We start from the raw sequence: 12053 nt of genomic DNA, 5'->3' as shown, positions 1-12053 counted from the left end.
GATGCAGGAGGCGCACCTTCAGGGTAATTCCTACCAGTTCCTGCAGGACCAGCAATACCCGCTGGGAGGACGAGCGATGCAGGGGGCCACACTCCATGGTTTGTGGGATGTAACTCCAGAAATATCCAGGCCCTCACGGTGAGTGTTCATATTTATCCCTAAGGACACCTGACGGACCGGACAAGGGGAAGGCCAACACTGGGAAATGCTAACACCTACCCAGAAGGTTTGTCAGGCAGACCCTCCGTGGAAGAGCTCTTCCCCCAGCTTCTCCCAGGAGGTGAACACAAGTTCTTGTCTACTGCAGACCTACAGAGGGGGCAGATGTCACAGCTAAGAGAAGGGACTGGACCGGTGCACTGCAGGCCGGGAGGAGGTAAGCGGGGATGGGCCAATACTGGAGACCCTGGAGATGCTCACAGCCCAGACTCAGCTCCCCTGAGTCGTGGGTGTTCAATCTCAACAATGCAGGAAGCCCCTACCCACACCTGACCCCCAGGAACCTGGCAGAGCTACGATGTGCAGCCTCTTTGAGGAGGGGAGCTAGTGTGCAGAGACCACAGCCAAACGACATCCACGAGGCAGCGTGCTGAGGCTCTGGTACCCGCGGCTGGAGACCAGGCTCGGAGCACCTGACTGCTGGCCTCAGACGCTCTCTCTCTCCTGCCTGATCGAATTGGCCAGAATCCCTCTCCTGCTGTTGTGTATCTGAGGTGCTCAGGAATGTTTATGAAGGTTCCATCAGAGACTCAGAACAGCCGGCAGAAGTGGGTTGGTCACAGGGTCCTGCCGGAGGAGCTGTACCTGACTCAGCAGCGGGTCTGTCTCCCCACTGACGCCAGGTCCTGAGGTCCTCGGGCAGGTGGTCAGGAGGGACGGGGAGAAGCAGGATGGAGTCTGAGGATGGATGCACCCCGAGGCCGTCCTGGTGAAGAGATGTCCTGCCAGGGGACACGCACATGGCTGACCTAGCTTCTCTGCAGGGTGCTGTTGTGGCAACCCACTCCAGTGTTCCTGCCTGCACAATCCCATGGACAGAGGAGTCTGGTGGGCTACAGTCCGTGGGGCCTCAAAGGGTCAGACACGACTGAGGTGCCTGAGCATGCTCAACGCCCCCCGTCCCCCGGGTGAGCATTCCCTCAGGGCAGCATCTGCTGAGTCAGCTGACAAGGGTGCTGCCTCATCCTCCTCCGACTTCAGGTGTCTCCTCTCACGCAGGGGTGGGCACTAGAGACCCTCAGGCATTTGTGCTGTGAGTTGTCAGAGGGCGACTGCACTGGTTTCTGACAAGGGGGCTAGTCTGGCACCTTCTTGTGGGGCCCCTGCAGGGTCCAGGTGCTGCAAGAACAGGGGAACCCAGGTGTGGAACAGTAGGTGGAGTGGGCATCACGCCCCATGCTTCTGTATGCAGTTATCCTGTGACATGATGTTAGCCCCCGGGGGGCTCCAGGAGGCAAAGGGACCCCAAGTCCTCGAGAGCCTCTGGACTCACTGTGAGTGTCAGCTGCATCAGTGCAGCTGCAGCCCCAGGGAGGCGACGTCCAGGTGTTCTCATAAATTTCTTCCTTGGGTCTCTCTCCAGGGTGTGTGCATTGATTGAGGCTATTTCTAGAGATGATTAAAAGACCATGCTGTCTCTAGAAGAATACTCTGACGGTAGAACACAGCCATTTCATACCAGACTAGAAACACTGTTAGGATGCCCTGTGAGCCCTGACAGGGGGTGCCCAGGACCCCAGTGCAGGGCTGCTGCCCAGGAGCACATGGGGAGGGGGCTGGGGAGACTCAGAGACGGAGTCTTCTCTTTTCACAGAAAACAATACCTAGCAGGACAAGGACTGGTGATGTTTAATATTGGGTCCTGATGAGAATACACAGCTCAATGAGGCCACAAGAAGTATGTGTGTATATGTGTGTGTGTGTGTGAGTGTGTGTTTGAGTGTGTGAATGTGTGTGCTTATGTGTGTGTATGTGAGCATGTGAGTGTGTATGTCAAAGGTGTGCATGTGCACGTTTGTGTGTGTATGAGTGTGTATATGAGTGTGTGAATGTGTTTGAGTGCATGTGTGAGTGTGGATGTGTGTGCATGTTTGTGTATTTATATGAGTATGTGTATGCATGTGAGTGTGTGTATGTATGCATCTGAGTGTGTGAATGTGTGTGATTAGGTTTGTGTGTGTATGTGTGAGTGTGAAAGTGTCTGTGTGTGTGTCTGTATGTCTGTGTGACAGGTGAGTGTGTGAATACCCAGTGGTGGCAGAGTTTGGGGAGCACACTGATTAAGACGTGAAGATGTCTCTGTGACATTAAAGGCTGGTTCACGGTGAGGACTGTGTCCTGTGGGGCTGGTCCCTCACTGCAAGAGCTCTGAGTGCACAGCGGTCAGGGACATGGCAGGGACACACGTCCTCAAACAAGGATGAGGACACGGACACACAAATTCCCACTGAGCGTGGTCATTGGTCATAAGACTACTCCTTCGTAATATTGCCCGTGTAGTGAGTGTGAAGTTTTCAGCCTCTAGAACATGCAGATGACCTGAGGTGTCCTAGGTTAAATTGGGATATTCTGAGCCCTGAGAACATCACCCACAACAACACCGGCTCTGCGCAGCAGTCCTGGGAGCACAGCCCTCACCAGGGACGGGAGCTGGAGAGTCCTCCTCCTGGGGCCTTGGCTCCAGGTCAGGGTCATCCCGGTCTGGGGTGGAGGAAGGGACAGGGTCCAGTCAGGGGGGTTCATGCCCTTCTGTCCCCAGTCCACGGGTGTGCACACCCAGGTGCAGCTGGTGCAGTCGGGGCTGAGCTGAGGAAGCCTGGGGCATCAGTGAAGGTGTCCCGCACGGCTTCTGGATATACCTTCAGCGACTACGACATGCACTGGGTGTGACCAGCCCCTCAACACGGGCTTGAGTGGATGGACGGATTGACAGCAAAGATGGTGGACAAAGTATGCACAGAAGCTCCAGGGCAGAGTCACGTTGGCCGCAGACACATCCACCAGCACTGCCTACATGGAGCTGAGTAATCTGAGGTCTGAGGACACGGCTGTTTATTACTGTCTGAGACACACAGTGTGAACACCCACATCCTGAGGGTGTCAGAAACCCTGAGGGGCAGGGCGGCTATGCTGGGGCTGATGATGACAGGGCCGATTGGGTCGGGGTCCTGAGAAAGGTGGGTACAAACATGTGCTCACTGTTACAAGAGAGTGTTCACTGTCAGAGGAGTGTGCTCACTCTCAGGGAAGTGTGTCCACTGTCATAGGAGTGTGTTCACTGTCAGGAGATGCTGTTCACTGTCAAAGAAACAGTGTGTTTACTCTCTGAGGACTGTGTTCCATCAGAGGAGTGTATTCACTCATGCAGGAGTGTGTTCCCTATCAGAAGAGTGTGTTCCCTGACAGAAGAGTGTGTTCACTGTCAGAAGAGTGTGTTCCCTGACAGAAGAGTGTGTTCCCTATCAGAGGAGTGTGTTCCCTGTACAGGAGTGTGTTCACTGTCAGAAGAGTGTGTTCCCTGACAGAAGAGTGTGTTCCCTATCAGAGGAGTGTTTCGCTGTTACAGGATTGTGTTCACCGTCAGAAGAGTGTGTTCCCTATCAGAGGAGTGTTTCGCTGTTACAGGATTGTGTTCCCTGTCAGAAGAGTGTGTTCGCTGTTACAGGAGTGTGTTCACTATTAAGACGTCTGCAGGTAGCTGAGCCTTTTGCCGCCCTGCTCAGGAGTGAACACCCCTTTTGCTCTATGTCATTGCCAGGACCTGGTATGCTGTGTTCTGGGTTCCAGCCATTCTAACTCTGCAGTGGTACCTCACAGTCCCTTAAGCATGCAGTCCCTGATGGCTTGGGATGTGGAAGGTCTTTCCAAACGCTCATGTGTCAGCTGTCCATCTTTGTGGGGAAGTTCAGATTTCACCCATTTTTCACTGGGTTGCTTACCTTCTGTTGTTCAGTTATGGTAACATTGGTATGGTAACGTGCATTCATAGCACAAAGTTCTTCCCAAATATGCTATTTATAAACATATCTTTCCAGCCTGTGGCTAGCCATTAGATTCCCTTAACAGTGAGTTCAGAAAACAGGTGTTTTTCATTGTGATCCTCTCCAATTTATACATTTTCCCCCCTGGATCATGCTTTTGGTCTAAAACTTGTTGGTCTAAAAACTTGTTGGCAAATTTAAGGGCACCCAGAAGTTTTCCAAGTGCAGCCCGACCCCACCCTCAACAGATGGGGCTGAAGAGGTGGGAAAATCAGGAACATGGAAGGAACATGCAATTCTTCTCAATGGGATTTCAGTCTCTTCTCCCCCACAAGCTTTATTCTCTTTAATCATGTATTGAAACCTGTACTTATGGATGGTTATTCTGTACTTGGAATTAAAATAAACATAATGTTTTAATTTTGTTCAAATTGTTCCACTTTTAGCCTGGCATTGGCTAAACTTTGGGGTTGGTGCCTGTAGCCCTTTGAAATTCCTGTGTGGTTTTGTGCCTTGGAAGCCTCCATGGGCTGCGGGACTACTCATAGGCGGCCCCAGCGTTGTCTTGCACACTCCTATCCCAGCCCTGGAATTAGCCATTTCTCTAAGCAATTCTGCTTTCCTCGGTTGTGAGAAGTTATCAGAAACCAAGAGTTTAGGGATAGTTGTTCCCATGCAGCTGTGCTGACGATGGCTGCTTGGCTAGCAGAGCTAGGGAATCTGTAACAGTGTCCCGCACCAGGTACACGCTGGTGTCTAGCAGTATTCCTGAATCTAGTCTTCTCTGCCGGTACTAGACTGAACTTTCAAACACAGTGGTGCATCCACCCCTAGCCCAAAGCTTCACGGACCTCTCTAGCCTTCCTCCCTGGCATCTGGAACTGCCCACGCAACAGCGAGAAGCCTGGTTCCCATCACGTGCCATCTGGTACCTAGTGCTCGGGTCCCAGTATGCACACGCAGTGTTCTGAGTGGTCAGCACTGTCCGCATAGACACACGGGGTCATTGTCGAGGCTCAGCCTGGTGAGCACTCCTCCACCCTCAGCCTGACAGACCCCACATGTTGGGAAAGTTCCCACAGATCCCACCACCTTCAGCATGCTGTTGTAAGCTGTGTAATGTCAGTAGACATTGTTTACAGTCTATATTTCATCCTGAGAATCAGGACCTCCTAAATGATGTTGTACATGTGCATGTTAGGTTCATCCTTCATGCCAAGAAGCTCCGCGATTTTTGACAAGGGCATGATATCGTGGGTCCACCGTCCCAGGTCATACAGCATAGCTTCACCACCCCTAACAATCACCTACGCTTCACCCATCCAGTGCCCTCCCTTCAATTCCTGGATCCGCTGACAGGTTTATCCTATGTGTGTGTGTGTACGGGTGCTCCTTTGGGTCTGACTCGTTCAGACCCCCTGGACTGTAGCCCACCAGGCTTCTCTGTCCATGGGATTTTCCAGGCAAGAATATTGGAGTGGGTTGCCATTTCCTCCCTCAGAGGATCCTTTCCACCCAGGGACTGAACCCGTGTTTCCCACGTCTCTTGTGTCTCCTACCTTAGCAAGCAGATTCTTTACCACTGCACCACCTGGGAAGCCCTGTCCTGACTATAGTTTTCCCCTTTCCAGAACGGCCTATAAATGAACTCATACCATATGTAGGCCTTTAAGACTGCTTTCTCTCACTTCGCCAAATGCATGTAAGGTTCTTTCACACCAGCCATGGATATTCCAGAAAGGAAATTAAGAAACTGTTCCATTAAAATTGCATTGAAAAGAATTAAATGCCTGGCAATAAATTTAACCAAGGCAAGGAGAGACATGTGCCCTGAAAACTACAAAACATAAGACAAAACATGAACCACAGGAAGAAATGAGACTCCATGCGTGTTCAGTTGTACCTGACTCTTTGAGACCCCCTGGGCTGTAGCCCGCCAGGCTTCTCTGTCCATGGGGTTTTTCAGGCAAGAACACTGGAGAGGGTTGCCATTTCCTTGGGCAGGGCATCTTCCCGACCCAGGGATCTTACTTCTCCCAACAACCTTGACTCAGCCTGTGCTTCACGGAGCCCTCCCCTCCTCCGTCTCCTGCACTGACAGGCGGGTTCCTTGCCGCGCGCACCACCTAGTGCACAGACACCTGAGTTCACAGATGGAGCAGCTTTCTCACATTGAAGGAGAGCAAGGCTTCTCCGAGTGAGTGACATGACCAGTGAGGAGCAGGCAGCCACTGAGAGGGCTGATGGGAGCCTTCAGGGCCCGGAGAGAGGAGGTGACTGCTCACCTGTTTGGTGTCAAATGGTTAGTTTCATGACACATGAAGTTTCCATCCACTGAGAAGAACAGGTTCCTAGATGACCCTTCAGGGTTCGATCGCTCTTTCTTCTACTCTTCCCCTGCGTGTGTGGCCCACAGGCGGCCCGCTCTTTCTCTGGGAAAGGACGCCGTGCGTGCCTCCAGTCTCAGCAGTCACGGGTGAAGCTACTCCAGCCGTTCGTGTGCACTGTGTGGACGCGCCTCAGGTCACTCAGGAAGACACCGAGAAGCATGCTTGCCGATCTCAGGATAAAGCTGCTGATATTGCTCAGTCGCTAAGTCAGCTCCGTGAACTGCAGCACGCCAGGCCACTTGTCCTCCACTACCTCTTGGAGTTTGCTCAAACTCATGTCCGCTGAGTTGGTGATGCTATCTAACCACCTCATTCTCTGCCGCCCCTTTCTCCTTGTGGCCTCAATCTTTCTCAGGATCTGGGTCTTTTCCAATGAGTCAGCTCTTCACATCAGGAGGCTAAAGTAGCGGAGCTTCAGCATCATTCCTTCCAATGGCTATCCAGGGTTGATCTCCTTTAGGATTGACTGGTTTGATCTCCCTGCTGTTCAAGGGACTCTCAAGAGTCTTCTCCAGCAGCACAGTTCAAAAGCATCAACTCTTTGCTGCTCAGCCTTCTTTATGGAAAATGGCAACCCATTCCAGGGTCCTTGCCACGAGAACCTCACAAATAGCATGAAAAGGGTAAAACCATGCTACCTTTCTTCGAAACTACCACACCGCCTGCCGAGCTGACTGACGGGTCAACCTTCTTTCCACAACAGTGACGAGCTTTTCCATTGTCGTCCTCACTGGTCAGCAGTGGGCATCGCAAGACTGGTGAGTTTTAGCCATTCTAACAGTATGGCTAAACAGTGGCCCTGGGGGTGAGAACAGCTCTTAGGGAGGGTCTGGATTTTCTCCGGTCCTGAAGCTCTCAGACATGTCCCCTCCATACCTGTGGGGACGGACCCTCACTCTCCTGAAAGTCCACTGCACTGTGACCTTCACAGAAGGGGAGTGGTCCCACAGAGAGCACAGGTCTTGCTACAAGCATGGGGTTCCAGACCCCCGCCCCATCCCAGAAGCTCTGTCTGACGCACACCAGAGTGGGCCGAGAGGCCCTCCCCACCCCAAGGGCCCCTCCACACTGCTCCCAGGTCATTCTGTCTCCTCAATAGCAGCCTGGGTGGTGGGACGACGGAGGGATGACGGAGCCCACCCTGCCTCCTGAAATGCAGTCTGGGGCAACATGCAAGTGTCTCTGTTCCCATGCGTGCTGTCCTGTGGTAGCCGGAGGGGCCAGCTCCCGGTGGGTGTGTGAGACACGCCCTGATGGACCCCCATCCTCCTCCGCTCCGGCTCTGGCCATGTCCAGGGAAAGGGGGGAGGTGGAAAGGTCAGTGGGTGGTGGAACCCCATGGCCAACCCTGGCCGGTAGAAGCGGTGGCCACAGCAGTCCTGGAACAATGTCCGCCTCTTGGAAAAGTCGCATTACACAATCCCCTAGTCCATCAGGCAGCGGGCTGGCTGCTTTGCAGGTGCCCCACGGCCCTGCCTCGATGGGCCAGGCCAGGACCCCCACGAGGCCACCCTGGCACCCGTGCAGTGCCCACACTGCATCTGCTCCTGACGATGCCTCACTCACAGCGTCTCTGCTCAGGGGGCAGCCGACCGGGGGCAAGCCCTCTGGGCCAGCACTTCGATCCTTGGAGGTCATGAGCACCCTCTTGATCACCCCCTCTGGGGAGGGGGACCAGCTGCCTTTTATAGGATCCCTGCAGCCAAAGAAAGGTTCTACAGGACTAGTCCCCCCAACCCAACCTCACTCCAGCAACCCCAACTTCTGCATAATGACACCTTCTGTAACCACATGTGCAAGGAAGGCAGTAGCTGGTTATGCCCCAGGTAGCCACATGCGCGTGCTCCACATGCTCTCCACACCAAGCCCTGAGGTCCCCACCCTTACTGTGGGGCCCACACTGGCAGCGGGAAGGGGACCCTGTGTATGGTAACTGCATGTCTAGCCTAGGAGCTGCCATGCCGTGAGCCCCTTCAGAAATCCCAGGGGTCCCTGGCCTCTGCTGGCTCTCCTGCCACCTGTGGGTGTGTGATGTTTGCCTCCTTCTAAGGTTATGCCTGTCTCATCCGCAGCCCACACTCGGGAGGCTGACACGACCTCTGGAGACCCATGGAGCCAATTGGGCTGCTAAATACAGCCAGAATGGATACTGATCCTTTTCACACCCAATGTGAAAGCTGCCTGTATCCCTGGTGGAGGGTATTGGTCAGCAGGTGTCCTCTCATGCTCTGAAAAAAGACAGCGTGTAGGTACAGAAGGGTGGAAACAGTGACCAGGTACATCACATCTAAGCTGAGTGAAGGTTCTGAGACTCCTGTCTTCTGATGTTGTCTCTGGGGCTGATCCTCAGCACAGAGGATCCTCCAGATGGGCAAGATTAAGAAACTGGACAGTAGGATCTGGGTCTTATCCTGAATGTGGCAGACCATCCAGATTTGGGAAGATGGAAAAACTGTGGACAGCAGGAGCCAGGCTCCACGGCATCGGCAGCCTCCTGCCTGTTGCCAATTCGTCTCCAATTGCACGTCTCAGGGACTCGGATACCGCAGGGCTGCCAAAGCACCTGCCCAGTTATCATCACAGAACTTCCCAGGAGCACACAGGCTGCCAGGCCTCGCACAACCCACATCCGGTGTTCCTGCAACCGAAAACACCAGGCCCGGAAATCAGAGACGGGCCTTCCCTTGGGCCGGGAGAGCTGACAGCCTCCCTGGCACGCACCTCCCCCGCAACAGCCGCTGCTGCACAGGCCTGAAGGCAGACGCAGCGCGCCGTCCTCTACAGGATCCAGCAGGTGAAAGCAAACACCTTTCCCGCCTGCAGGAAGTACTCCCTTTGACCGTTTCTGCAAATGGTGAGGAGGACGTGAAGGAGTCTGTAACTCCCCCAGGATGAGAGCAGGCACGGACACTGAATTCAGAGCCAAGAGGCAAGGGGCAGGGCTGAGGAGCAGCAGGGCCCAGAGACATCCCGGAGCCCAAGCTCCTTCCGCTCGGCTCGCCTCACGGCAGGCCGATCCGCCCAGGGCCGGGAGTCGGGTCACGAGTCGCAGCCTCACTGGCAGAGCCAGCGGACAGAGCAGAGGGCCAACAAGGGTCCTCCTGAGTCGTCTCGCCTGGGGTTTCACTCTAGTTCCTTGTACGGTGCAGGGACCGGGAGGTGAGGAGGTAGAGTGCTACAGGCCACAGGCTGCTGCAGACACTCCCTGCTTCCCGCCAGATTCTGCATGAAGGGCTCCGGTTCTCATCCCCTGCAGCCATGCCCAGCGGGGCTTGGCCAAGGGTTTCCTGTGAGCTGATACTGGGGCAAGGGGGCAGGGTTCAGGAGACAGCACTCCGTACACCATGGGCCACCTCCCTGTAGCGAGCAGCTTGCAGTCAAGGCAACAGAACACAGACATGAAAGGGAAGGAACCAGATCCGACCTGAATCAGACTTCTTCTCTCCCAAGACAAGAAGCCAAAAAGCGAAATGGCCCCATGAGCAAAATGCAGCAGGGGGCACCCTCTGTTGATACAGAATTCTCATATTATGGACAAAAGGGAAATCTTGCTTTTGATTCTGCCCTGTGAGTGAGTTTCTGTCCTCTGTGGACGGCTACAAAGTTGTGTAAAAATGCCTGAAATATTTCCTCGCTCCCCTTGGGTACCAGCAGGCCCCCTGGGTCCACAGAGGCACAGGCGAAAACCATCCCCTGCCGGGAAAGAGCCGCGCAGAAGGACAAGAAATGAAGCCGGGGGCTCGCAGTCGGGCCTGGCTTCTGGTCTCACCAGCCAGGGTCAGCAAGAATCACAGAGAGCATTCCAGAGGAGAGTGGGGAGCCTGCTCTTCAGGGGGCCTAAATGAAGCTTCCAAGCGAAAACCACAAGGAACACACGGTTTGCAAGTGACCTACCTGCTAACCAGAATGAGACACATGCAATTATGAACTTTTAAGACATTTTCAGCACCTATGAATGTGACGTGAGCAGTGTCTGGTTCCAATCGCCAAAGTAGAAGGAAGTGGTGCTCACCAGGAGGAAGAGAGGACTGCACAGGAGGGGGCCTGGCAGCCCCCGCGGGCAGAGCGGGGTCGTGAGCCGCGGTGCAGGTGTACCTCGGGCGTGCAGACCACTGGAAGAAGGGCTGGACGTGTGGAGTGGAGACAGGCCTCCGCTCCCCTGCCCTGCCCCTCCCATGTCACCCTCGTGGATGCGGCCCTCCGCCCGCCCCTGCTCAGCCCCCGCTGGTCTGATGACCAGGCTCACCCAGGGCCTCGCCCGGTGACTATGACGCAGTCTCTGCAGATGACCCGCCAGGGCTGGGCGCTGGCAGCCCAGGCACCCTTTGTTCTCCCTCAGTGTCTCCTCGGGTGGCAGTGGCCTCAGCACGCGGCTCAGACCTGGCTCCTCTGCGGGGCCTCCCCTTCTCTGTCCTCACTGGCCGACATCCCTGAGCAGCGCCCCCATGCTGGCCGAGGGCCGGGTCGCCCTGAGGGCAGCCCTCTGGCTGCTCGGGCTCTGGGCAGTGCTGGCCACTGTCCAGTGCTCTCCGGACCGCCCCTCGTGGCGCTACATCTCCACAGAGGTGGTGATTCCCAGGAAGGAGCCGCACCAAGGCAAGGGGGCCCAGGGGCTGGGCTGGCTCTCCTACAGCCTGCGTTTTGGGGGACAGAGGCACGTTATCAGCATGCGGCGCAAGAGGCTCTTTTGGCCTGGGTACCTGATGATGACTCAGGATGACCAAGGAGTCCTGCAGATGGACCACCCCTTCGTCCCTGAAGACTGTTACTACTTTGGCTACCTGGAGGAGACCCCTTTCTCCATGGTCACCATGAACACGTGCTACGGGGGTCTCCAGGGTTATATGAAGTTGGATGACCTTACCTACGAAATCAGCCCCCTCAAGCATTCTCAAAAGTTTGAGCACGCTGTTTCTCAGATGGTGGTAGACACCAATGTAATGGGACCCATGCACAGACCGGGGTATGAGGAGGAAAGGGACCCTCTGCTCTCTCCAGCAAACATCACTGCAGTCCCCCGATTGTCTAGTAAGCTGTTTTTCTTCCATGTAGCACATATTAAAGGAGTAGTTCAGTCTACTAATGCATTTTACCGAACCGTAAACAATGTGTCAACAGCTGCTCAGTACATGGTAGAGGTGGGCAATATCATTGATGCCGTTTATCGTGGTCTTGAGATAAGGTTTTATATTAGTGTCCTACACGTTTTTGATGTTATGGACCCAGTCAGCACTGAGTCTCTCAGACCAAACAGTCCATACTTCAACTTCTATGAAAGAACCCTAAGTCGTTTTTATAGATCACATACTGGCATAGTCTTTAATACAGCTGAACCACCAGATGGTGCCGCTATTCCAAACATTTATAGTTTCTGCCACGGAAATAATTTGATTGCAATGGCTACATCGGGGAAATCTATCCTACGTGTGGCTCTCTATGTGTGCTTCCTGCTCGGCAGAAGTATTGGTCTGTATTATGACGGCGATAACTGTGTTTGCCAGAGAAGGACCACCTGCATTATGAATGTCTACCAGTCACTGACAGATGCTTTCAGTAACTGCTCCTACATGCATTTAACACGTGTATTATCGAGTGATACAAGCGATTGTATGTTTGACCCGAGGCTGGTATATTACAATAAATCAATGACACATGAACGTTGTGGAAATGGAGAAGTGGAAAG

The sequence above is a fragment of the Dama dama genome, chromosome 13 (genome assembly GCF_033118175.1).
Source record: "Dama dama isolate Ldn47 chromosome 13, ASM3311817v1, whole genome shotgun sequence".
Lineage (NCBI taxonomy): Eukaryota > Metazoa > Chordata > Mammalia > Artiodactyla > Cervidae > Dama > Dama dama.
Note: the sequence above shows the minus strand (reverse complement) of the source record.